Here is a 27,934-nt window from a genome sequence, read left to right on the forward strand (position 1 = left end):
GTGTTAACATATTCACAGACGGGAAGAGGTCCCAGGGGACTCCTTCCCCTTTGCGAAAGGTAGCGAAAATGTTTTTTAAGAGCAAGCAGTGGGCCCACGGACCACTGCCTGTTCTTAAAAAATTAAATGAAAACTTTTTATTTTTATTTCTTGAGGGCATCCTGTGTTCCTTTAAGGAAAACGAGCTGAATTAAAAAAACAAACAATTGCTTTATTTCAAAGCAATCAGAGACATGGTGGTCTGCTGCCCCCGGCAACCACCATCCCTGTGATTGTAGCCATTCCAATAGGCTCGCAAATTTCAACCCACCTCATGGATATTAATGAGGTTGGTCATTTGCGATCCTATATGGAATCTGCTACATGTGTATGAGACACATTAGTAGATTTCTATTTGCGAGTCGCAATTAGAGACTCGCAAATGGAAATGGACATACATCTGGCCCTAAGTGTTCTATTCAAGGTATTCTTTGGGTATCTCCTTCGACTCTCATGTTTAATTCATTCATATCTCTGAGAGAGGGCATGGGGCTGTCCATGGTGCTGAAGCCTCTTAAGCTAAAATGTATCAGTATTATTTGAGAGCAGTATAGATATCGTGAGAATCACATGAATTACAAACCCAAACCAGTCAGTGAAAGGCAGATTTGGACCATGACCAATATATCTGAAGTCGTTAGTGTAGTGTGTTCCAATTTGTGCTAAAACGTCTGTTTTTCATTATTCAAGTTGCTTTTTATTGTGTGATAATTTTAACGTGTTAATACAGTGAACATGATCCTCGGTGGCCCAGGACTCAGGTTTATACCCACCAAAGTACGGAAAGCAAATCTCCCACGAGGATGGTAGGAATGACCCTATGCACAAACAACAACTCACTCTCATTCAGCCCTCTGTATGCATAAACAAAGCTACAATATATGCAGGGCCACTGGAACTATGTGATTGAGCGGTTGCAGCTTATTTGTCAAAATTAAAGATAAACCTCATTTGCCACGCAGAACATCATCTGCGGCACAATCTGCAGATTTGAACAAAAATAATGTTTATAGCTCAAACGGTTCAAAAGGTATTAAAAGTGCTGCAAATCGTGTTGCAACGAGGTGGAAGAGCCTTTGCAAATGTTGACTGGCCACATTTCTGTGTCTTATTAGTGCTTAATTTGTAAATAAAAAGGTGCCAGTGCCTAAAGCCCTCCTCTTAAACTTGCGGCTGCTGCAATGAAATGTGTAAACAAAGAATACTGAGGCAGCGTAATCCTGAAAGCATCTCGGGCCTCTTCAATCCATATAAAGCCACTCCCTGCCCCTTCAGCTCACTCTTGCAGCTTTCTACTTTCTCCCTTTACGACGCTTTTTCGTTTTTCTCTTCCTCTGTCTTTCCCATATGTGTCTTTTTGCTCGCAGCAAATGCTTGAGGCAGAAAAATAAGCCCCGCCCTCAAAAATAAGTGCCGGTGCTCAGCACCGGAAACAACAAGCACAAATGAAGCACTGGTCTTATTGCTATGTTTGGGTGTTAAACTGGTGCTAATTAGGTACAACCTATGCCTAGACAGTTTTAACAAGTGTAAAAATGACAAAATAATGGAGTAACGCAATCAGAAAATGTGCTGCATTCCGCCACATGTTTGCCTTTTCTTGCCACATAATTTAGTCAATCCTGCTGCATAATTTGATCCTCCCCTGCCACACAGTTCCACTTCCCATGACCATATGGAGTGACACGATGACAATAACCACTGCTCATCGTGCCCGACATCAAAACAATTCTCACACATGCCACACCTGCAAACCACACACTTCCCACCAGGCACATGCTATAAAGATCATTTTCTTATTTTCCACACTGTTTTTCTCCACCTACACCTAAAATCACAGTGACATGTGGAATCATTCAGTGATAAAGGAAAAGGGGCTTTTAAAATCACACGCTATAGGAAACCCTCCTTGCTGTGTCAACAAAATTGATCACACGGCTCAGCAAAGTAACACCTTAATTACTTATTCCTAAAACAAGATCAATCTAATTTTTTAATCGTTTTTGACCCAGTGGTTTCAGTAAAGGCTATGCTAAATGTATTTATAGAACAGATTCAAGTGACATCACTCAAAGCTTGCCACAATGTGTCTCAGGTTCGGTAGATGAAGTTCACAACATCTTTAAGAAGGTAAAATCAAGGTTGCCTTTAGATCTGTGGCCTGCAAATGTTTTGTGTACTGCTTTTATGTCTAAAGTGGTGGAGAAGATTGTCAACCTCCAATTATCTTGGATAATAACAGGTTAGATGACTTTTAGGCAGGCTGTAGAGCTTTTCATGGAACAATAGTTGTGCTTACTGTAGTGATGAAGCTGAAAATGATCAAGAATAGAGGAGGAATAGCAGCTGTCATATTACTGAATATGTCCATAACCTTTGACTAGGAGTGGGTGGCAAGCACAGCTCCACTGGCAGAGCCAATAGAGTTTTTTGTCACTCCACGCTCCCCTTGGAGTGCAGAGTTTGCCCAAAAACTTTGCTAGCCCCTCCAGCGAAGTGGAGCTCACCGCATGTGCACTGCAGCCCAGTTCTGGGACACACAGCACAAGTGCAGACAGTCTGTCCATCAAATTAGACAAAAAAGCAGTGCCAAGGTCCTGCCAATCTTGGGTTCATATTAGAGGAACTCAACTCCAGGCATATTGCCAAAGTTGTTTCTACATGCTTTCTTCTTTTAAATATCTGTGAGCCTTAGGGTGGGCCTCCCCCAAACCTTTTGCCTTCATGTCTGCTGTTTTGCTGAATTCTTTTTTGTTTACCTTAGGAGCAATTAACCAGTGCAAACGTTCTTGTGCTCTTTCCAGTAAACAATGTAAAATTGGCTTATACCAATTGGCACATTACATTTACTTGTTAATCCCTAGTATAGTGGTACCACGAATACCCAGTACCTAAAAAGTAAATGCCATTAGTAAACCTGAAACACTGAATGTGCCACCCACTTATGTAGCCTTTCAACCTTGTCCCTGGCCTGCCATTGCAGCCAATGTGTGCAGTTTAAACTGCCATAAAATAAACCTTTTGCCAGGACTAATATTTCCTTTCTAATACATATAATTCATCCATTAAGTAAGTAGCCCCTGGACAGCCCATCTGGCAGGGTGCATTGATTTTAAAGAGTTGGACATGTACATGTACATTTTACTTGTCCTGGTAGTGAATAAATCTCAAAATCAATCTTTACTATTACAAGGCCTACCTCTCCCATACAATAACATTGTTTTACCTTATTATATTTAATAAGCCAGTTTGGTTTCTGAGGAATTGTAATTTAAACCCCTGTTTAAAGGTAAAGTTGGATTTTCAGTCACAGTTCTGAAAATGCCACTTTTAGAAAGTTTGTATTTTCCTGTCCTAATCATGTGGTGCCTGTACCCTGTTCCTGGGCTACATGAATAGGTGTAGTTGGCCTTTGTGTATTCCTCCCAGACAGCATCACAATAGAGCATTTGGGTGTTGGCAGGATGGGCCATCTCTGACGTGATAGGGGGGCATAGCTGTCATCTACCACACTTGTAAATCAAAGGCACTGCCTCAGCTCACACACAAAGGACTTCACAATAACCTATTGTGCCCAAGACAGACTAGGATCATGGTAGGGAGGCAGGAAATTCCAGACACTTCAGTAGGGGGAAACTCTAGTAGCTTCTCCCACTCCAGAGATGGCACTAGGTATAAATACTGGATCCTCAGACCCATCTCTTCAGAACACGTTTGGATCTGTGGAAGGCTCAGAAGAAGGACTGCTCTGCTGCCCCTGCTCTGCTGCAAGAAGGACTGCTCAGATGATCTTCTGTACTGCTGCCTTGCTGCTCTGCCTGCAAGGGGGGCTGCTCTGGGAAGAGGGAGTGAATCTATAACTGGAACCCAGAATCGCCAGAGTGTTTCTAAGGGCTAACTAGCTAGCCTCCCGTTCTGAGCTACAGGGAAATAACTGGCTCCTCTGCTCTGACGTAACTCAACACTTTTTGATGCAGGACTGCACATTGCAGGTCCAGTTAAATGATTTCTTGAGCACTGACCTAGCACAATGCATCTCGACACAACAGTGGGCCCACGGACCCAGCATACTGTATCTTGACTCACCCCGACGCCTGACTGTGCATCATAGCTTCTGATTGACGGCTTCACATGCTCCAACCCAACGCAATGCATCTCAGTGCTGACAACCGGTCCAACTCAATATATCTCAATTTAGCACCAACACATCTCAATGCAAGTCTTTGCAGTGGCTTCATCAACTTTGATGCAGTGCAGCGCATCTCAGCATAGGATATCACATCGCAAGCTCCTATCGATGGTTCATCGATGGCTGTGCCGCTCAGGCCAAGGGAAGGACTTTGCATCTCAGTGCACCAGGACACAAGGTACTTTTAACAGTGCACTGAACTCAGTCTTGTATCCGGCCCATGCCTGACTGGCCTTACTTTGAGACTTGGACCCAGTCCACTGTGACTAGATAACCATAATTGTGCTACTTGCTTCTAAGTGCTATTTTTTCTTCAATCTTTTCAAATTTTATATCTCTTGTTCTACTAATTGTATTTTTGTATTTTTGGTCTTCAGAGAAAACCAGCGAGATCACCTCCATTGTCAAACCATCCATAACCACAACCACCTTCCCTGAAGTATGGAAACATGCAAAATTAAAATCTCTTCTCAAGAAACCTTCTGCTAACCCCAGCGAACTCAAGAACTACAGCCCCATCTTGCTTCTCCCCTTTCCCGCCAAGGTACTGGAAAAGGCCATCAACCGCCAACTCACGCAACACCTGGAGATGAACAACCCCCTGGATCCCTCCTAATCTGGATTCAACACCAACCACAGCACCAAGACCACCCTGATCGCTGCCACTGACAACGTGAGAGCCATCCTCGATAGGGGAGAAATGACGGCTCTGATCCACTTCGACCAATCAGCAGCATTTGACACCGTATTGCACCACACACTTATCATGAGACTGCATCACATCGGAATCCAAGGAAACAGCCAGAAGTGGATCACCTCCTTTCTCATTGGAAGAACCAACGGACATAGCAGAATGGATGAAAAACAACTGCCTAAAACTCAATGCAGACAAGATGGAAGTCCTGATCTTTGGGAACAACACCTCCCCATAGAATGACTCCTGGTGGCCTACAGATCTTGGACTAGCACCCACCCTGACAGACCACGCTCGCAACCTTGGCATCATCCTGGACAGCAAGCTCATCATGAAAGACCACTTCAACGCAGTATCTTCAGCCTGCTTCCTAACACTTTGCATGCTTCATAAGATCTTCAAGTGACTTCTCATCAACGCCAGACGTACCCTCACTCAGGCCCTTCTCACAAGTCGATTGGACTACACAATTCACTCTACATAGGAATCACCACACACAAGGGAAAGGGATCACACTTCCTCTCATCCCAGCACAGTTTACCCCATTGCACCATGGTAAATGCAGTCTGCTTACTTCTAAGTTGCTGTAGTTTTTCAACAAAGTTGGTGCAGGTAGTGCTGTTATCTCTAGATGTGTGTTTCTGGGTTTAGCCCTTCATCAGTAGAAAGCCCAAGTAGTAGAGAGCAGAGAAAAGTCATCTGGGGTTTCTGAAATGCAGCCCAAGTCTTCATAGGTCACAGTACTACTCCGCAGGCACGCAGCTGCATCCCTGGTGAGCTCATCACCTTGTTGGCTCAAGGAAGTTTTATAAACACAAGGCGAGAGGGAGCACACTTCCTTTCATCCCAGCACGGTTCACCCCACTGCATTCTGGTAAATGCAATACGCTTAATTTAAAGTTGCTGTCGTTTTTCACAAAAGCTGTTGCAGGTTTTGCTGTTATCTCTTACCACACACCTCCTGAAGAGAAGCAGACCATACAGATCTCAGCGGCCAGACTAATCCTCGACCTTCCTAAACCGACCACATCACCCCCACTGGCTCCCCATTCAGAAAAGATGCTGATCCACACCTGAAAAACCCTTCACGCAAAGGACCAGCATGTATCCACCACCATCTGAACTTCCACCAACCGTCCATACTCCAGCACTCTGCCTCCCTCTCCTTTGTGCACACCCCCACTTCTGCTGGAGAAGTTGTGCCGCTGTTCAACATGGCTAAAACACATTGATATTGACAACACCAATAGCTCGCAGATTGCCGAGACCTCTTGGCTTTGCCAATGCTTGTTTTGTGTTATTTGCAAAATGCCCCATCGCAGCCAGAGTAGACATGAGGATACATTTTGTGCTAAAATAAGCATCTTTTTGCATTTCACGGAATTATGTATACTTTCTCTCAACTTTGCTGAAATTTCACAATTACACAAAAGAAAATACAACTTTCCACACCCTAAGAATTTTCAGAATGCTTTGATTTGTTAAATGAATGCCAAGCATATGGTAACTCATATCGTATGCCTTGGTACGGTGAATGAACAGTTTTGCGTGGTTTTGCGCTGCTGACTAGGCAATCATACGCTGGCAGTTGCACTGACCGACCAGCGCAAAATGGAATTTTCAGTCCGTGCAAATGACCCTCTTGCACTGACAACTCACTGCAAAATTGTTCTTTTAACTGGTCGGTCGGTGCACAAAGTGGTCAAAAAGTGCTCGACCACTAGGGAAAATCACCCAGTCACCATTTCAACGAATGAAATTTGCCCCGCAGAGCCCCTTCAAAAGTTTTGGAAACTTGCTGTGCAATGTGGTTCTCTAAATGAGGATGCCAGTGCTTGAAAGCAACCATCTTCAGTGTTACTTAAATACAATGATTACCTATTACCCTCTAAGCTGTGAATGCCTTCCTGGCCCGCTTTGTTTCCACATCGTTACTGTGGCTTGATGAACATTTCAGGTCACATGGGAGCAGCACTTCATCTTGTCCCATTCTGTGTAATTAAATTAGTCAGGCTAACTGATCGGTCTAGAACTTGCTGATTTATGTTTTTCCCTTACTAGCGTCCTGGGGAAGCTTCTTTGGAATCTATAAATATGCTCCTTGCTCCAAGAGCACCAGGGTAAATTTATCTGGTAGATGAGCAGGAAGCCTTAACTTGCACCCCCTCGCAAGCTCACTCGCACTTCTATCATCTATTTAAACATTTTCCAAGTAAAAAGTTATTTTTTTACACATCGCGAAAGAAGCTTTTTTCATTTCCGCTTTTGAGTTATACAAATGCGGTAGTTGTGATGTCGCTTTGTCTAGAGGAAGCACAGTGCCCAGATCTGGGCTTTTATTTCATTCATCCATGTCAGTCTCGGTTCGCTGGAGCAGGAGCAAGCTTTTTTTTCAGTCCAGTTTTATCTTTGCATCTTTGTACTTGTGGCCCTGAACCTATAATGCTTCCATTTTCTTACGATAATGGCATTACTCCTAGTCCTACTCCCTCGCCTTCCTTTTAACCAATGAGGCCTCCTGCCTCCCCCTAGACCCTCCCTTCCCCTTTCAAAACCCCCCCCCACCCTTATCCCCTCCTGTACAAAAACCAAGCCCAAGCCGCAACTCGGACAGTCCGTACCGGGAGGGTGGGAGGGAACGGAAAAGGAAGGCGAGGGAGTAGGACTAGGAGTAATGCCATTATCGTAAGAAAATGGAAGCATTACCTCCCGTCCCTACCTCGCCTTCCTTTTAACCAATGAGACATAGCAAGAAAAACACACAGGAGACGGACATCGAGTTGCAAGACCCTTAGTTAATATCCTGCACCAAGAACATCCCAAACATTATCTCATAGAGGATAAGACCCGGTGACCAAACACCGACTCCAAACCACCCAAGTCCGACAGCCTATAATGACGCACAAACGCCGAAGGAGAAGCCCAAGTGGCGGCCCTGCAAATCTCCACCACTGAAGTCCCCTGAAGCTCAGCCACCGTCGCCGCCATGCCTCCGGAAGACCTCCCCTGAATCCCTAGAGGAGGAACCACCTCTTTCAAGGAATAGGCCAACAGAATCAAAGATCGAACCCACCGACTCAAGGAAGCCGTGGAAGGTTTCTCACCTTAGCGCGCCGGACCAAAAGTAACAAACAGTGAATCCCCTGTACGAAAAGGAGTCACCACCCGCAGATACTCCAACAAAACCCTACGTACATCCAACAAAAGCAAACGGACCTCCTCCCCTGATGAGGGATCCGGACAAAATGAAGGAAGGATGACCGCCTGCCTGGAATGGAACGAAGAATTGACTTTTGGAATAAAGGAAGGCACCGGAACCAGAACCACCCTATCGGGAAAAATCTTACAAAAAAGGAAAGGAACATGCCAATGCCCCCAATTCCCCCAACCGACGAGCCGAAGTAATGGCGACCAAAAAGAACGTCTTCAAAGATAGACGTCGCAAATCATAGTCCCCCAATGGGTCAAAAGGGGCCCCCGTCAACACATCCAAAACCAAGGACAGATCCCATGAGGGAAAAGAACGTACCGGGCGAGGAAATAAATTAATAAGCCCCTGAAAAAATCCAGGCATCAATCGCCCTTCAACTTGAAGATTACGCCGTGGTCCCTAAATGCCTGAATAGCCGCCCACTGTACCCGAAGAGAAGCCACTGACAACCCTAAACGAGCACCGTCCTGCAGGAACTGCATCACCTCAAAGAGAGAAGCGCAGGAAGGATCCAACTCACGACTTAAGCACCAAGACGAAAACACCTTCCACTGTCTACCATAAGAAAACAAAGTTGAACGTCTCCATGAAGCCAGCAAGGTAGAACTCAAAGCCACTGGCACCTAACAGAAACGCCCTGAATAGTTGAAACGGAGGGAACGCATATAAAAGGCCCTGCGGCCAAGGACATGACATCCCGTCCACCTCCCATGCTTGGGGACACCGAAACCGGGAGCAGAAGCACTCCACTATCGTATTCTCTACTGACGCAAACCCATCCAGCACTGGAAGACCCCAAAGCCGAACCAGATGCCGAAACAGAGACCTCCGGAGAGAGAAAAGTTGAGAGGAAGGAATCACTCTGCTCAGTAGATCCGCCCGAACATTTACCACTCTCGCCGAATGACATAAGCCTCGGCCACTAAGTCGTCTGTGCGAACCAGAACCGCCAACCCCCTCAGGGAATCCTGGAAATGGACCAGAGCCAGGAATATAGCCCGCAATTCTCGCCAATTAGATGACCGACTCGCCTCCCGAGGGGACCAAAACCCCCGAATCTGAGCTGACCCCATCCATGCCCCCCAACCGGAGAGGCTGGCATCCGTCGTCACCACCACGGGTCTCAGAGGTGACAAAGACACCCCTACCCTCAGGTGGTCTGCATCCAACCACCATTGCAACTCTCTGTGAATCAATCCGGACCCTGGAACCCCGTCCTTCAGAGAATCGGACCCTGGATCCCACCTACTCAAGAACCACGTCATCAAGCACAGGGGATGGAAACGTGCCCAAGAACCCAAAATATCACTGACGCCAAATGTGCAGTCGCAACCATAGAAGAGCTCGGGGAGCAGACAGTAACCATACCTTCTTTACCAAAGCCTGGAGAGCATCCAACCTTTTTTCGGACACAGTCACCAACCCTGGAATAGGCTGAAACCGAGCCCCTAGAAAAACCAGATCCTGGGACGGCACAAAGTCTGATTACACCCAATTGATCAAAAACCCGTGTTATTGCAGGACCCCCAGAACTTGGGCCACCTGCCTCTGCAAAAGGTCTCGTGAATGGGCATGAATCAAAATGTCGACTAGATAAGGGTGCAGAAACACCCCTTCTGAATGAAGCAAAGCCACTAGAGGAGCCAGCATATTCGTGAAAATTCGGGGAGAAGATTTCAGACCGAAAGGCAGAACGCAAAACTGGAAATGATCCTGCCCCACAGCAAACCTCAGGAACTTTTGAGAGGACCATGCCCCCCGGTACGTGTGGGTAAGCATCCGGCAGATCCAGTGACACCAGAAAATCCCCTTGCCTGACCAATGGAAAAATAGTCCGAATGGACAGCAAGCGGAAATGCACTGTCCTGATCCAGGTATTCACCTCCATCAGATTGAGCACCGGTTGAAAATCCCCCTGAAACTTTCCGCACAAGAAACAAGACCGCATAAGTGCCCTGACCTCGGTCGTCTAGCGGAACATGGGAAATGGCCCCCATGACCAGTAAGTCCCGCACTCCGTCCAATAATGCTCCACTCCAAGACCCCTCTGAAGGCAGAGGTGTGGGATGCACCCCGGAATCTGGAGGAACCGCCACAAAATCTATGACATAACCATTGGTCACCATGTCTAGTACCCAATGATCGGTTACACTGTCCTCCCAAGCTGAAAGAAAGTGACACAGTCATCCCCCAACCGGCCCTCTGCCAGGCCCACAGCGAATGCCAGGACCCCTTCTTGAAACCACCCCGGGTCTCAGGAGTAGACTTCTTAGGTGAAAAACGCGGATGAAAACGCCATCTCCTAAACGAAAAGGATTTAGCAACCCTAGTAGGAGAAGATCTGGAATGCTTCTTCCACCCTTTACCCAAAGAAGAAACCCCTTTATAAGGTAAGGCATGCTTCCGCTCCTTAAACGCCTTGGAAAGTATGGATGGTAATAGTTCTCCAAACAAGTTACAACCCTCAAACGGCAATCTCAACAAGGCCGCCGTTTCCCCTGGATCAGCCTTCCATGAACGCAACCAGAGGGACCTACGAGCCCCAATCAAAGACCCAGATGCCAGAGCCGAAGTACGGACTATATCTGAAGACACATCCGCCAATAATCTGGCCAGCTGTTCCATACCAGCCAGGAGCTCCGAACACTCCGCCCCTTCCTGTACAGCCACCGCCAGTTTATCAAAGCCTTGAACCAATGATTGTGACGCATAAGCAGAATAAATCCCTGCCTTCAGCGCCAGATTCTCCGCCGCAAAAGCCCTCTTAAGACCTGAATCCACTTTACGGTCTGTGGCATACGTAGGCACACAATCCTCCGGATTGACTGCCGTTTTGCCAATTAGAGTAGCCAGAATAGAGTCCAGGCGTATTGAAGGAGGAAAAACCCCCCCACCCTCAAGTAAGTAAAGTTTCTGAAGGAATCGTGGAACCTGAGCCTTCTCCACATCCTTCCACTCACGAAACACCATATCCTTCACAGGTCCCTGGAAAGGCATGGCAAACATAAAAGGCGTCTGATATTTGAGGAAATAAATGAGACTCTGAGTTTGTAGGTTGAAACACAGGGAAACCTAAACTGTCCCGAACATGTGTCATCACTTCCCACATTACCTCTTCTGGAAACCTATTTCCCCCCAGATGACGTTGATGGGGCCTCATCCTCACTCTCCGATGAGGATTTCCTTGCCGCTACCGATGAGTGCGCACGCTTAGACTGATCAGTCCTGGCCACGCCAGCTTGCAGTGCCCTGGTGACAGCCATTTCACCCATATCCTGCACTTCCTCACTAGACATGAGGGGAGTACCCCTGCCAGGTACCTGTGGGTTCTCAGGAAGAGCAATGCTACCCTCCCCTCCCACCTCCGAGGAGGAAGAAGAGACAACCACGTCTCTTTGCTGGAGCTTTAGGCATGGTAACCAAAATAACACTGCCTTTCATTCCAAAACACTACTTTTAAAAAATATGGGTCATCCTTGCGCAGGGGCCATGCTAATCTTCTCTGTATCGTTCCAATTTTAGTATATGTGCCGCCGAAGCAAGCACCTACATATAGGACCCTGGTCCTCCCTAACAGGGCTCCACCAAACCCTAAAAAGGTCACAATCCTTGTAAAAATCCAAAAAACCACGGGCAGAACGCCCGTCCTACCTGACCAGCATCCAAAAATTGAAGTTCCTCGGTCCTCGCGGCTCCGCGGCGCGGAAACCCGGAAACTAACGCCCCAGCCACAGAGGGCCGGCTGACCCCGTCAGCCGGCCCCCAGTACACGCCTCTCGAGCAGCCATGCCGTTCGCTCAAGACGTGACCCAGCCGTAGCACTCCTCGCGGAGCACCGCGTCCCGAGGAGTGCCTCCATCGACGACCTCCAGGCCCCACCGTGCAGGTAAGAAAGGGAAAGAAAACCGTCTAGCGTGGGCTAGACAAAAGAACAGGAGGGGATAAGGGTGGGGGGGGTTTTTGAAAGGGGAAGGGAGGGTCTAGGGGGGAGGCAGGAGGCCTCATTGGTTAAAAGGAAGGCGAGGGAGGGACGGGAGGTAATGGGGTAAACAGGACGGGAATGCGGAGAAAGCACCTAGGCTGGATAAATTACTCAGCCAACAACTTTAAAAACATGACAGCTCTGAGGATGTTATCTCCCAGAAGTGAATGACATAGGTGTAGAATAGCTCCATGTCTTGGGTAACCCGTTCAGAGATTTTAGCTCTCTTGTTAATAATACTTTACTAGGTTATAACTATGAGCGCGCAAAACTGAATCATTTTTTTTCTGCTGAATTTTGTGAGGCTTTGCGAAGTTACACAAAGCAAATTTCACAGAAGGGACTATGTTGCATAAAAAAGAGTGATGTGGGGGGGGAGGGAGGGGTGGCTAAGATGAACATGGGGTTGGCAGCAGATCTATTGAGCTCCTCTCGGCCTTGAACAGCATATTAGCCATCCCATGCCAGAACCTTGACCTGAGTCCGGAGTCAAGTAGAGCAGGGGGGAGCTTCGGAGTCACATTGATCAAGCATTGTGAACCACACAGCCCCAGCTGAAGAGACACTGACATAATGGCCCAAGAGAGACCGGGCCATCTTGGGTGGCATGGTGCCACCTTCCAACCCAGTGCCCCAGTGAGGAGCTTGAATTGGCACAGTTGAGAGAGCCCTCGAGAAGGCCGGAGGTCTGGCTTGTGGTGCCTAGAGGAGTAATCAGTGCTGCCCTTGGAACTCACCTACTGTCCCAGGAGCGATGCCAATCCTGTATCCGAGCAATACTGTAGGCATGGCCCCAAGGAGCTCTGATCTGATCTATAGAAAGCAGCTGTTCCGGTATTGGTTTGGGTCAATGATACAAGGTGGGTAATCAGCAATGTGGCAGCAGGAGCTCCCCCAATCCTGAAAATGTTTAGAAAGAAGTGGGTCCCCCAGAGGGACCATTGGCAGCACATCCAGGTAAAACAGATCCCCGATCTCCGACCAACGTGATCGGAGGGACAGTTTGACACACTCGGCCCCTTCTAAGCCCAGGGGCAGACCTCACATCAATTAATCTTGCTGTGTGTGTGGCAGGAGATGACATTTCCCACCATCAACCATGATGGTTGTCCCAGGGCCAACCTGAAGTTGGCTGAATAACAGCCCTGGTGCAGACTGAGCAACCATAGATGCAGGGCAGGTCGTGCCCCCTGAAATTTCCCTTGTAGCACATCATGGTCAAGGGCAAACACCAGAAGGAGAACTTGGTCACTGAAATGTGGACCAGGGGAGTGACCAGCAAGGGTACCCTCAAACCACCAACTCTACTGAAAATGCCAGTCACGCAAGAATAAATAGACAGATTCCTCTTGGAAATATGCCCTGAAATTTACTCGCTCAAGACTGAATTCAAGTCCTGTCTACGTGAGTTACGAAAAGAGGTCAGTGAACTGGTTGATCAACTTGGAAAGCACCACAGATTCTTGGATTGAGAATTACAACTGAAACAGGAGAACCTTGAAAACTGCAGCCGCTGGAACAATATCCACATCAGGGGCATACTATGGGAGCTAAGGGAGAGGACATGTTGGGCTGACCATACAGGTGATCAGAGCTGACATTTCCTTATCCCCACCCAGACTAGACCAGGCACTTAGAGTGTTTACTCTGCTTTTGGCATGGGACTTGCTCCTCACATGTGTTTAAAACTTAGAGGAGAAGGAGGCCATCATGACCATCACCTATGGTAAATCAGACCTAATCTTCTGAGGATTGACTATTCAACTTTTCCATGGCCTCGCAATGAACATCCTCAGTGAATGTAGAGATTTCCATCTAGTCACAGCGGTCCTGAAGGAACACAATATCAAATACCAATGGGGTCACACCTTCAGCCTGATCTTACATGGAATGCATACAAAGAGTAGTACGCTCCTTACAAGAGGCAAAGCCAATCCTTGGGCTCCCCCTGGACCTAGCATCGCAGACCAGCCCCAAAATAATCAGCAAGAGAGACCGGACATCTATACCCAAACTAGACAATATAAACATTGGAGGTGTGGGATTGGCTCCTCTGACTATGCTAAGGTAGTTGTGATCTTCCACCTCATGAGAATGAAACAAAAATCCCTGACTCGAGAGAAATCCCTAACTGGCTCACTCCCCCTAAACTTACAGCATTCTCTGCAAGTTCCGATTAGGACTTTCTGAAAGTCCAACATGGGTACCGGGGAGTGGGGACTCTGGACCACCCCTGCTTAGGATATAGCCAGGATTGTGACGTTCAATTAATTACTTGCCACCCCCAATAGTGAGTTATCTTTTCCCATATAAGGGGCCTTACCCATGGGGGGACTGATACTATACTCCACACTTCTAATGGGAAGCCTGCCATGCCTTTGCTCTGTAACCCTTTTAGGACTTTTTCCTCATGTTTCTCCTCTAGTTTTTTTCCTTTCATTGAAGTGGGATCCATTGGGTGGAGGGCTTACATAACGTGGCACAACTGCCACAGTCTCTGGATCTCGTCCTCAGCATTAGCTCAACCACTATTGTCCTGTGTCGATTCTTGATGCCCCACACACATTCAAACTTTTTTCACTGATTGTGCAAGGCCTACACTCTCCAAACAAGTGCAGTCAAATCTGGAGCTATTTGAGCCAGCAGGATCCCAATGTTATATTTCTCTGGCAACATACTTGATTAATGTTGACTAATAACACATGCGCCATTGGTGATACCCGCATCAACCTGAGCATCCTTTCCTACCAAAACTATAGAAGTTACAATCCTGTTGAAGTCTCACATGGGACGCATATCCACCAAAGTAGTCAGCGATCCAGAGGGTAGATTCCTTAATCTCACCATCTCAACGGGGGAATACAACTCTCTCATTGTTGACTATCTACACTCCTTACTCCTCCCAAGACACGTTCCTATACACCACACTGAAGCAGCAACTTCGCAATGCCATGAGAGACATCATAGTGGGAGGGGACTTGAACCTAGCCCGGGACCCTCAGAGGGACAGGAATGTCAACTCATACCAAGTGACTGGGCAATGTCAGCTCTCCTAAAACAGGAAATCACAAAATTGGGAGTGGTAGACTCCTGGCTCCACGTCCATCCAGATGTCATGGTTTACTCCTCATAGTCCTTTTATTCTCTTATTCTCACATTGACTATCTCTTATTCACACATTCCTCACAGCACAGTGACCACCATGCTGCCACCTAAACCCTAAAAACACTGAGGGACCTGGTGAATAGAAATACAGTCCTTTTGGCTATAAACAACTGATTCACACACCACCCCTCATCAGATTTCTCTCCCCATACACTGTGGGACACATTTATAGCCACCATAAGGGACACCATACCAAGAGTTGAATTTATCAAGGTCAGAGAAGCTTAATAAGTGGAGCAGTCCCTTACTGAGGAGACAAAAGAACCCATGATAGACGAAAACCCACAAGACGCACCCAGAGGCCGCTGATCTTTATGAGAGGACAGATAGAAGCACAAAGGACCAACCATGTGGAACACACGGTACAGTCCTTGGAGCTATAAATGACTGTTAAACTCCACATGAGATGTCTCTCCCCATACACTGTTGAAAACATTTAAAGCCACAATAAGGGGCGCCATAATGACTGTTAAAATAGTCAAAGTTAGAGAGGTTTGATTAGTGGAGCAGTTCCTTACTGCAGAGATAAATGAGCTAGAAGCCCATGGTAAATGAAATCTCTCAAGATGCACCCAGAGACAGCTGGCTGTTATGAGAGGACAGTTAAAAGCCCAACGGGCCAACCTTGCAGAACCTGCCATATTCGCAATAGGTCAGCATTTCTATGATATGGGTGACAAGATAGGAACTCTGTTTGCAAGCAGACTCAGAGTCCAAAGAACTAAAACACATGTCCCACAGGTTAAAACAGAAGCCGGGAAATAAGTGAGAAAGACAAGAGGGGGTCTTTTGTAAATGTTATCACACACTCAATTTACAAGGCACAGAAGACCCAAAACGTATTCTGCAATATTTGAGCCTTTGTGTATGGGTACTCAGTACAGCCAAATATAGAGAATTACTAGAAGCCCCCATAGACACCACCGAACTCTGAAAAACAATCAAAGAATGACAAACAGCTTGTCACCCAACCTGGAGGGCCTAACACTGAAGTTTTACACAATGTTCTCTTGGAACCTGACGAGGAGGGATTCATTCATAATAGGCGGGGTGGATAATGTTTGCAGTCATCTGGTCAAGAAAGCTCACAAATGCCACATCCCAGCACCAGTCTTCTCAATTGATGCTGAGAAAGCGTCTGACCTTGTGAGTCAGGCCTTCGTACAAGCAGTGCTCAACAAACTTAATCTCAGTCAAGGTATGGTAGGGAAAATCATGGTGGCCTATGTAGCCCTTATCACAACTGTCAGGACACAACCCTTTGTACTGGCCCATTGGACTAAAGGGGTGCTCCTTACCACATTTTGTTTGCCCTCACCATTGAACCTGTAGTCATCAAGATAAACAAAGAACTCTCCAAAGCAGGCATCAAATTCGGAGGCAGAACTCACTAAATAAATCAGTTTGCGAACAATTCCCTCCCCTTACACTAACCATCCCTGGGAATCACTTCCATCTCTACTCTCCATGTTAGAGAATTTGAGGTGGTGCCAGGCTTTAAAGTTAATAAAGGCAAATTACACATCATTATCATACCAGCCCCTCTGGCTGACCTCCCCTCGCCTCCTGTCAAGCTGCAACACCCTTGTAGTGGGCCAAATCCTGCATTAAATATCTGGGACTTAACATCATACAACACCTGAAGGGGTGGTCACCGACCAATTGGCCCCAATACACAGGAGTACCTAATGACCTGTGAAGATGGTGACCCCTGGCCTATACCTGTCTTGGCTGGACTCCATCAACATCATAAAAATGAATGTGCTGCCTCGGGTACTATATTATTAAAAAACCTTTCCGAGCCCTAACCCTTAAGAAGACAACGTCCAATTACAAAATCATTTCCACTCTTTCATCTGGGCTGAGAAAGCACCACACATCTCTAATAAGGTCCTAATGTTCCCTGTTATGTTATGTTATATTATGTTGATTTGTACAGCACCCTAATCACCCAAGAGAGTATACAAGTGCTTGGGCAAGGTGTGTAGGTGTGTGGTTCCATGGTGTTCATACGAAGAGCCAAGTCTTCAGCTTCCTGCAGAACATAGGAAATGAGGAGGAGGCTCCGATGTGTTGATGGAGATCATTCCATGTCTTGGGTGAAATGCAGGAGAATGAGCGACCTCCAGTTTTGCTTTTATGGATGCGGAGAGTGTGTGCGAGTGAGAGTGAGGTGGAGTGTAGGTAACTGGTTGGTTGGTGAAAATGTTTGCAGCTGTTCAGATATTCTGTTCTGTGTTGTGCAGGGCTTTGTATGAGTGCGTGAGAAGTATGAAATCACTGTGCTTATGAATGGGGAGCCAGTGACGCTTCCTGAGGTGCGATGTGATGTGGATGTGGTGCAGGAACCCAGACTTTATACCAGACCTGTACCTCACAGCTTTTCCACAATGGTGAGTGTGTGGGGGGACATTAGACCCTTGCAGCACCTCCTCACAGGGAACACCATAAAATTATTTGAGCAGTTCAAATGGAATGTCCATGTATCAGAGAAAAACTGCCTTCAATAGTGCCAGCTTTAATACTGGGCTCTTCACCCATGCAATGTGGCAACAATGACCAGACAGCTGAAAGACTTTGATAAGTTGGTTAGGGTGCTTGAAGGAACAATGGGCCTGATCTCAAGACATACATTTCTAATGCCCTCGGAGCATCCCTCAAAGGAAGTCACAAAGTGACATACCAATGGTATCTCATCCCTAACTGGTTGCAACACCACAGTATCTGTCCTCTTCTGGAGATGCAACATAGAAACTGGCAGCTTCATGCATGTGTAGTGGGACTGTGCACTTATCTGAACCTTTTAGAAGGAGATACTGGGCAACATCAAGGGAGATTGAGGCTATCCCTGCCACACAACCCAGACATTCTTCTCCTTGAGGTCTGACCAGAGAACATAGAAGACATGACTGGCTCTGATAGGGTGCTCACACACCATATAACTGAGGTAGCTAGATAATTGATAGCCCTCTATTTGAAAAAAACGGACTCACCAACCAGCTCTCTATGGTTCTACAAGATGGGTCAAGTCCTCGCCATTGAGCAGCTGACACACATGCTGGTTAATACAGATGAGAAATTCTCCTATATCTGGCAACCCCTCATCAACTGAATGACACAGCTTGACCACAAATGCTTCACGACACAGAAGCTCAGGTCTCAACACTGCAACTCTTTTATTAACCGGGCATCCCCGTGACAGTTTCCAATTCCCTGGGCACAGCCATGCTCCTGCCGTTGACCAACCCCACACCACATTGCCAGCCCCAAGGTACCATGTCACCAGCACCACCTCATCGGGCCTTGAGGACATCGAAGCAGAGACTGAGCACCCACTATCCTGTTCAAGTATTGTGGACCACGCATTCACATACCCATCTCAGACACCTGAGGAGACACTAAAGCTGCAAGAGCCCCTTAAACTCCAAAATTTCTCGCCAATCCCCTTATCCCTCCTCACCACTGCTAAGAAACATTGTATCGCTGATTACCCTTCCCATCTCCTGTCCCTGCCGCGTTTCTTCCTGTCACGGTATCCTGTGCTCTCAATGTTATTAGGGCAGAGGGAATGAGGATACGTTCTTTGTTCTAGTTTTATACTTTGATGACAAAATATGTACTCTAAAGCACATGATGACAGTATTCAGTAGCTACTTTGGCCATCTACTGTAAAACTAACTCATTGCAACACCACTTTGTTGAAAAACCTAATAAAAAGATTTGAAACAAACATGTCATGCAACATTACGCCGGTATACGGGTTCGAGAAGAAAATGTCTGAAGCGAGATCTTTTCTGCTGGAATCATTTTCTCGCAGCTGAAAATTACCCAACATTATGTAATGCAACATTTATGAAAATTTCACAAATTTATTGTGATAAAAAATCGGCAAATTTTGATATTATCATTACAATTTTGCCGAGGAATATGTGAGACTTCAGTTATTGGCTAAAATGCCGGGCAGGAGTAGCAATGGACAGCACTAAAGCCCATTTTCTAATTCTGACCAATCGACTTCCCTGGATAGCTATGTTGTGAGCCCTGGGTTTTCATTTAACATACTAACGCATTGTGGGAGCTGCTGTAAAAAAGAAGCCCATTATCTAGAAGAATAGTGCCTTCATGGATTTGGTCCTCAGGACCATTCTTTGTCCTCTCTTGTCTCTACTTCTGGAAGTAGGTTTGAAAATCCTTGACTTCTATTTCTGATAACCCTACTTTTCCATTCCTGAACTTCTTTTAACAAATTATTCTTTTCAGTGTTGTAATCCAGTGGATTTAGTTGACTTACACTATGAATAAACTGATATCCTAAATTAAAGCTTAACACATGAAGTGGAGTGTCCTTGCGGCGTGCAAACACATGGTAAATCTAAAGATTGTGGGATAGCAACTTTGAAGTAGTGGCTTTTGGTCGATTATCTCTTATGAAAAGAGTTTTATGCTTATCCTGATAAATGTGGTCCCATTTCATGTTTATTTTCCAAAACCTGTTTCTTATTTCTATGTATAGTTGTTGGGTTGACTGGAGGAGGGAGCAGAAAGGGTGGGAGACAAAATTTCCATTTCCCTATCAAATTCTTATAGGACAGTTTTGCTGAAAAACAGCAAAGTAACCACTAGGTAGCGTTTCCCCAAACTAAGCATGCTGAAGAAAGCCAAGTGCCTTTTTTGGGCTTTTTTAAATTTGATGTAATTCCTCCCGAATGTTTCCTAAAACTAAAAGGTATGCTACACAAAGGGCTGGGATCGAAACTCAGTTTGGAATCTGACTGAACTAGAAGACTATAATTTGTACATTCTAAGTAATTTCTAATTTTCGTAGCTGTGTGTGGAACTAAAAATCTGAAGCCATGTAGGGACATCAAGGAGCCACACTATTCGCTGGAGGAAACAGATTGTCCAATGCTAAATAGAGATGCAAACATCTTTCTATATGTATAATGACAGTAACATTCACAGGTGTCGTCAAACAACCTATAGGACAAGCAGTACTGGTCAGAGAGCACGACCATAGGCTGAGCAATAAACCCCATAGAAGCTGGGCATGGATGAAGGCAATTTGGAGCAGCCAGTGATGGAACAGTTCCTGGGATCAGGACACAGGATGTGGTGTAATGCTACAGCCTATCCTGAGAACCCTTCAGTTATTGCGGATAGGGATGTTGGACAGATATATTCACTGTGCTCTTTGCCTTCTGGGCTGTAGTGGGTACTACTCTAAAGGCAGCGGTGACTGCCGCAAATCTCAAGGGGAGGCGACGGAGACGGAGACGGAGTGGGGAAAATAAAATAAACTTGCTTTACCGCCGTATCCGTCTCCTGCCGCCTCACGCTCCTCGGTGTGGCACAAGCTCCCCGGCAATCCTGGCACTGCTTTCATACTAAACATAGCATGAAAGCAGCACCAGGATTGGTCTGAGCGGCATTCAGTGCCGCTCAGACAGCACCTTGGGGTCTGTGAAGTTTCTCCAGCTCGGCTGTTAAATACAGCCGGGCTGGAGAACCTAAGTGCCATGCGTGTTTGGCCGGCCTGAAACTTCCTGCCAAATACACATGCGCACTTAGGTGCACACTCTCTCATCCTCCCCCCTCCCACCTTCCATTGCCCTGCCCCGCCCCTCCCTGTACTGCTGACTGAGCCAGCAGATGAAAAATAGAACAAAAATGCAACAATCGTTTTATTTTTCAACTTCTGGCTCTTGGCTAGGGGTCGACGCTGGCGAAGGAGTCTCCCCTGTCAAAAGGTCAGGATTGTTTTCTTAGAGTGACCTATTGTTCTGATCATTGGTGTGGAAGTTTTTTTTTTTTTTAACAAAAGAAAGATTTTCCTCTATACTGTTTCTTCTCTAAAGAGAGATTATTAGTAGCAGTGGTATTCCTGATCTAAGGTTCCTTCTTTGATTGTAGAGATTGAATTTGAATTTTAGAAAACTTAGCGCCCGATTTAGACATTGGCGATGGGTTACTTCATCAAAACAGTGACAGATATCCCGTCCGCCAAAATCGAAATCTGTAGGAAATAATTGAGTTTAGATTTCGGCTGACATGATATCCGTCACCCATGAGACGGGGTAACCCCTTCGCCAATGTCTAAATCAGGCCCTTAGTCCAGTGCTGTGGATTTCTCTCTGGGTGTTGCATAGGACTTTGAAGGATATTCTTCTTGGGACGTGTGATCCGTGTAGGGCCTTGACAGCAGGTTTGATGTGGTCACTTTTGTTCAAGCTAGGAATAAATGAGGCTGCAGCATTATTGATTCATTTCAGTTTGTTGAGCAGGCATTTTTTGAGCCCAGTGTAAAGGCTGTTGCTGTAGTCTAGCCCTTATAGTACTGGAGCTGTTGATGCTCTGGCTATATGATGGGAAATATCCCTGTAATGTGCACATAATGTTAAATGTAATCCTGGTCACATTCTTGACCTGTTTTCGAGCGAAAGTTTTGTGTTCATGATCATCCTATGCTCTTTTCTTCTGTTTAGGTACACTGACATGGTACTTGCTGCAGAGCCAATAAATGTACTCGATGCAAATGTGCTCACAGAAATAACATGGACACAACTGGCTGCATTTTCTGCAACAGCAAACATTGCATTTGACAAAAATTGCATGAAAGCTAAAGTTTGTAGTGCCATGATCTATCACTCAATGCTTTCACAGAGAGAATACGGAGAGGGGAGACCTCTCCAGTGGTTTTGTGAACAATTAGATGTCTTGCAGATGTTCTATAAATAGGAAAGAATTGTGCAGTTATACTAAGAAGTGATTAATCCCCTAAAACACATTGCATTAGTTAAGGCAGATTGAAGTACTACTGCCGGCATCTAGATGTTCTCATGGAGGTTATATAGAGAAAATAGGCTATAATTTCCCTGGCAGCAACCAGCGTATTGGGAGCTGGGTTCTGGTTACAGTAACCCCAACCCACCTCACATTTAGCCTGTTTTTTAGATGTCACTCTGACTGAAGTGCACTGGGTTCCTGCTAACCAGGTCCCCAGTACCAGTATCCCTCCCCTAAAACAAGACATCTGGGGCCTCATTCTGAGGCCGGCGGGCAGCGGTCGCCGCCCGCCTGGCGGGAACCGCCATATGGCCGCTCCGTGGTCGAAAGACCGCGGAGGCCATTCTTGCTTACCCGCTGGGCTGGCGGGCGACCGCCAGAAGGCCGCCCGCCAGCCCAGCGGGAAACCCCTTCCCACGAGGAAGCCGGCTCCGAATGGAGCCGGCGGAGTGGGAAGGGTGCGACGGGTGCAGTAGCACCCGTCGCGAATTGCAGTGTCTGCTAAGCAGACACTGAAATTCAAAGTGGGGCCCTCTTACGGGGGCCCCTGCAGTGCCCATGCCATTGGCATGGGCACTGCAGCGGCCCCCTGGGGCCCCACGACACCCCTCACCGCCATCCTGTTCCTGGCGGTCGGAACCACCAGGAACAGGATGGCGGTGAGGGGGTCGGAATCCCCCATGGCGGCGCAGCAAGCTGCGCCGCCATGGGGGATTCCTCAGGGCAGCGGAAAACCGGCGGGACACTGCCGGTTTTCCTGTTCTGACCGCGGCCATACCGCCGCGGTCAGAATGCCCTGCGGAGCACCGCCAGCCTGTTGGCGGTGCTCCCGCCGACCCTGGCCCCGGCGGTCCTTGACCTCCAGGGTCGGAATGACCCCCCTGGTCACTTGATCCCCAAGTTACCAGGCCAATCAGCCCCCTTTAAGTCCCTAATAATGGTACCCCTGGAACCTAGAGCATGGGTACTGTAGAGGGCCCCTCAGAGCTGCAACACAATTTGTGCCATTCTTAAGGACCCAGCACCAAACTAATGCAGACTGTCATTGCAGGCTGTGTGACAAGGTGCTCGCAATATATGTAAGTCACTTCTCTGGCAGGCCTTCCAGCCCTAAGGCAGGGTGCATTATACTATATGCAAGGGCACTTCTGCACAAGCAGATATGCCCCTGTTATGTCTTTGTCGATTCTTCGACATAGTAAGTGACCAGGGAAGCCACTTTAAATGCATGTGCTGGACACCTGTCACTACGAGTTCCCCAACTACATGATTGCTTCTCTGAATATAGGGATGTTTGGTATGAAACATCTCAGATTAATAAACCCTCACTGATGCCAGTGAGGGATTTTTTAATAACTGCACCCAGAAGACACCATAGAGGTTCCCCCTGAAAACCTACCATCTACTAGTGGGTTGACTGACTTGTCCTGACCAATTCGGCCACCATAGACGTGTTTCTGGCCCTGCAAAGTGAGAACCAGTGCTCTCGAGTGCCAGAAACAAAAGCCTGCACTGGGTGAGGTTAATATCACTTCACCCAGGCAAGGTGGACATTCCAGGGGGGGAACTTCAAAGGCCTAGCCGCCTTTGTGATGCGACCCAGGTCTCTCCAGGTGGTGGAGATGACCGACCTCTATGTCCTGACCCCAATTTTGGTGCCAGCACAGGTGGGCACATTAGGCAGAGTTGGAGGTGTGCCAACTTCATTCCAGTCCCACCTCTAATGTAAATTTGTACTTGTAAAGCGCACTCTGACCGAAAGGTATCGAGGCACTGAACGCATACCGCTGTGGAACCCCTCCTGGCTTTTCCCTGTGAGGTGCCCACTCCTGGGCAACCCCCAAGGTGAAGCCAGGCATCCCAGCATTGTTGTTGAGATTAAGCAAGCTGTTGCCCAGAGTTGCAGAGTGAGACCCATGAATTAGATGAGGCACCGAGGCGAAAAATATCCTGTCAAGGGAAATTGAGCCCAAGAACCGCTGAGGCGGGAATTGAACCCTGGTCCTGGGCTAGATCTCTGCATCAGGGTCTGCCTCTCTAACCATTGTGCCACACTTCTCCACCCCTAAGGTGGATGAGCTGAAGTGGACACCACTTTTCAAATTTCTCCATCTTGTTTAAAAGGAATTAGGCCACTAGGGTTAGGGTTATGTCCACTTCCCAGTGGAAGTGGTCACTGAAAGGTTGTAGTCACCCTAATGGTGGGCAGCCAATTGGCTACCATCTGGCACTTCCTGTAACACCCCTAAATTGAGTATTTAGGTGGCACCTCTGAACTCTAGAACTCAGATCCTAGTGATCTAAGAAGCAAAGGATAAAGAAAACTCACATCTGCAGAAGAGGAAAGAAGAAGCTGCTGACCTGGACTGACTCTGCCCAAAAAGACAACTTGTCCTGCAGCTGAGCCTCCGAAGAACCCAGGGAGACTGCCTGGCTTCCATAAAGACTGAAGGCTCCTGTGAGCAGCGGCTCTGCTTTGCCACAAAGTCTCAAGAAAGGACTCTGCAACCTCCGGAACAGCAAAGACCTGACACTTGAAGTGACCTTAGTGCCGACGTCCACGACCTGAAGGCAACCAACCGTGCCAGCAAGGTTCCCAAGCTGTCCAGAGTCCGCGTCCAGTGTAGTCTCACCCATCTTGGACTCTCCCAAGTCACCTGCAGCCCCTGCACGAAGACCCCCCCCTCCCTCAGCCTTGTGGTGAGAGAAAGCCCGACACCTCCAGCAACTACGCACCGGTCACCCCTGACCCCATCTCAGGTGGATCACGGGTGGTAACGACGTCTCCCAGCTCCCCTGAGCTTGAGTCCACCCTGTGTCCTCCCCTGCCAGATTTCCCAACAACGCTAGAGGCCGCAGCCTGTCTTCACGAAGCCCGCACTCCCATAGGAAACCATTGGGCACTCAAAGCATTACTCCACCACTGCACCTGGCAGCCCTAGTGTTGCCCAGAGTGACCTGCTGGTGTATTTCTGATCAGAGTCCAGTACTAATCTTAGCGCCTTAAGAATGGACTCGTAAGTCGTTGTTAACCCTGTGTTTTCTGGGCATTATTTTCCTCCATAGGTTAACATTGAGAATTGCACTGTGCAATTGCACTGTGTTGATTTTTTAAACTGAAAAGTATTTATGCTTGAAAAAGCACTTACCTGATTACAAAGTTCTTGAGTTTGTCACATATATATATATATAAAAAAAGTGTTATTTTCCCAATTGTGTATTAGATTTATTCTTTGAGCGTGTGTCTCATTTATTGCCTCTGTGAGTACAGCACATGCTTAGCACTACCCTCTGATAAGCCAAACTCCTCGTCCACACCACCACAAAATAGAGCATTAGTCCTATCTAGTTTTGCTTCTGCAAACCAAGTGGTGATCCACTGGACTCTCTGCATAGTATACTTCTTCTTATTGTACCATATAGAGAGCCAGCTTCCTCCACATGGGCAATTGTGTGTTGCGTCAGTGATTTTGTCATAGGCGATGCACCAATTGATGCTACGCATGATGTAATTTGTTATGTCATCTGTGGTGGTGTGTCATACCCAGTTCACTGAGGTGTCAATGTGGTTGTGTTGTTTAACATAACTATGTTATTCAGTGATTTTCTTTTTTATTGTAATCATACTGTCTTTTTTGGACATAATGTCTTTTTTGGAGGGCTTTTTTACTGGATCCCCCTCTTCCCTCAAGCTTATGGAAACCAGAAGCAGGTGGGGAGACACGGTGACAGGCTGTGAGTCATAATTCGCAGCCTCCATCGGGTGTTTCTAGCCCTGGGCCAGTAATCACTCAGACCCACTAAAGAAAGAAGTTCAGGCTAAATGTTAAGGAAAATGCTCTTCTTGTTGCCATTATTGAAATCTAGCATAGCTAGGAAGTTCACAGCTCAAATAGTCAATGTTTTAAAGTAATGACTGCACCACTGTACACTGTACATTGTATGAGTGTTGAGCAAAATGATTCATGGTTCACAAGGGCAGTATTTGGTGGTTTAAATTTTTTTCGATTTCAAACTTCAAAATTGATTGTTATGTGACATATCTCGGTGTATTATTTCTCGGAATGGGAAAGAAGAAGAGAGCAAGAGGGAGAAGCTTTGATTATGCACATTTTTCAGAAAGAAAGTTCACACTTTTTTCATCCACTCCTTCCAAGCAAAAGATGAGCATAGGGCTTATGATATATAAAAAGTGTTTTCCTTTGCAAAGCTGCAACCTCTGTTGCAAAGCGTTTGTGACTCACAATGCTAATACTGCAAGTTGCAAAGACAGGGAACATAGTGCCCTTCTTCTCATAGACTCCCAAACGAAGGTATTCATGGTTTGCTATCCCTCCTGCACTCATAAAGCATTGAAAGATTACTGATGGCCATTTTCAGTCAGTGACAATTTACAAAGGGGAAGTTCAGCTTCTACTATTTGAATGATAGCTGTGGGCGTTTAAGGAAGCAGAGAGCAAAATCGTGGGCCACTGATTGCTCCGTCAGATGGCTCATAAATAAATATGATATTTAGTATGGTCTTGCGGCCTTTTCTAAATGCAAATGCATAAATTGAAGCCTCCTGTCTCTTGCAAGCCTCCATCTGTGTTGTTCATAAGAATTCACAAGAGTGAATACTGCCTCCTGTATATTTTTGAGGGTGGCTTCACACGAATTCCTGTGAACTGCCTCTTTGTGCTTTACCAAGGGGTTGTATTATCAAGAAACCTCAGTAATAATGATGATATGAACTATAGCTCCAGGTTCGCTCCAGGTTCGTCATTGCATGTAGTACGTGCTAGAGAAAAGTATTTTACCATGAAACAAAATCTGCATTTATACATTAGCTTCCCCACATTAGCTCGCCCCTAAGAGTACTCTGCAGCCCACAGTGTTCAATGCTTAAAGTATGAGAACAGAGCTTGCTAGTAAATAAAATAAATAAATGTCCCAGTAGTTTGCAGCTGCAAACTGTTTTTTCTGTGAAAGTAAAGTCACTTTGCCTACTTGGAAATATTTTCTATTTTTCCTGTTTAAGTCAGGAATATACCAGAACCATTTTTAAAAGTCGTCTTTCATGATTAGGAAAAATCTTTAAAAATATGGAATGTTGATTTTTTATAACTACATTAGGAAGATACTTTTAGAAACCATATTTAATGCCTGCCTGCAAGCCTTTCACAAACAAGTAGGTTCGGTTGGCTTTCCTTCGCTTCGGTCTGTTAGGGCTGAGTTCTTAGTGGCTTTAAGTTGTTGGTGGTATTGTCAGAGGGCCGATTTGTAAGTTTGTTTATCACTGTCATTGTGTGTTAATCTCCATCAGCGCTGCAGCTGTTCGCAATGGTGCTTGGTTCATCAAAGGCCACTGTTGTGGTGTGGCCGTGGCAGAGGTCTTGGCTTTGAGGGGTGCCAGGATGTCCACATAGGAGATATTCCAAAGATTAAACTTGTCAGCAGAACGGGCAAGGATGTCTTGGTGTGGTGGGTGGTGGTGGTTTTGCAGTTCTCTTTAACAGTTTTTTTGGAGATAGTGTTTCAGTTGGGGTGGTCTGGGTGGGTGGACGTCCTTCGATGGTGGTTAAAGTGAAGGTGAAATGAGATGTCTGTTGAAGTTAGTAAGGATGGGGTCGAGCAGATGGCTGGTAAGGTGTGTGGGGTCTTTCACCCATTTTGAGAGTCGGGAATTGTGCAGGCTGTACAGGAGGTTGGTAGTGTTCGGGTCTTTAAGGTCCTGTATGTGGAAATTGAGGTGGCTGAACAGGATGAGGAGCTGGAGTTGAGTATGAGGAGGGTGGCGAAATGTCTCCTATGGAATTTGCTCTTGGCCCTGGTGGTCCTTAGGGCAGGGCTCCTCCCAGGGCAGTGTTGTCAGAGATACTGAGTTTGAAG

At 46.6% G+C, this 27,934-nt stretch overlaps 1 protein-coding gene and 1 non-coding gene across 3 annotated transcripts in view; one reads left to right on the forward strand and one right to left on the reverse strand.

Moving 5' to 3' along the window:
* The window catches only part of SLC24A4 (solute carrier family 24 member 4), a 551,017-nt gene that overhangs the window by 11,374 nt on the left and 511,709 nt on the right, over positions 1–27,934 (forward strand). The gene's annotated exons all lie outside the window — the stretch shown is intronic.
* On the reverse strand, positions 11,578–11,679 carry LOC138260565 (U6 spliceosomal RNA). The gene has a single exon (XR_011198876.1). It is a non-coding gene; the product is annotated as a U6 spliceosomal RNA (small nuclear RNA).

The sequence above is a fragment of the Pleurodeles waltl genome, chromosome 9, assembly GCF_031143425.1.
Source record: "Pleurodeles waltl isolate 20211129_DDA chromosome 9, aPleWal1.hap1.20221129, whole genome shotgun sequence".
NCBI lineage: Eukaryota > Metazoa > Chordata > Amphibia > Caudata > Salamandridae > Pleurodeles > Pleurodeles waltl.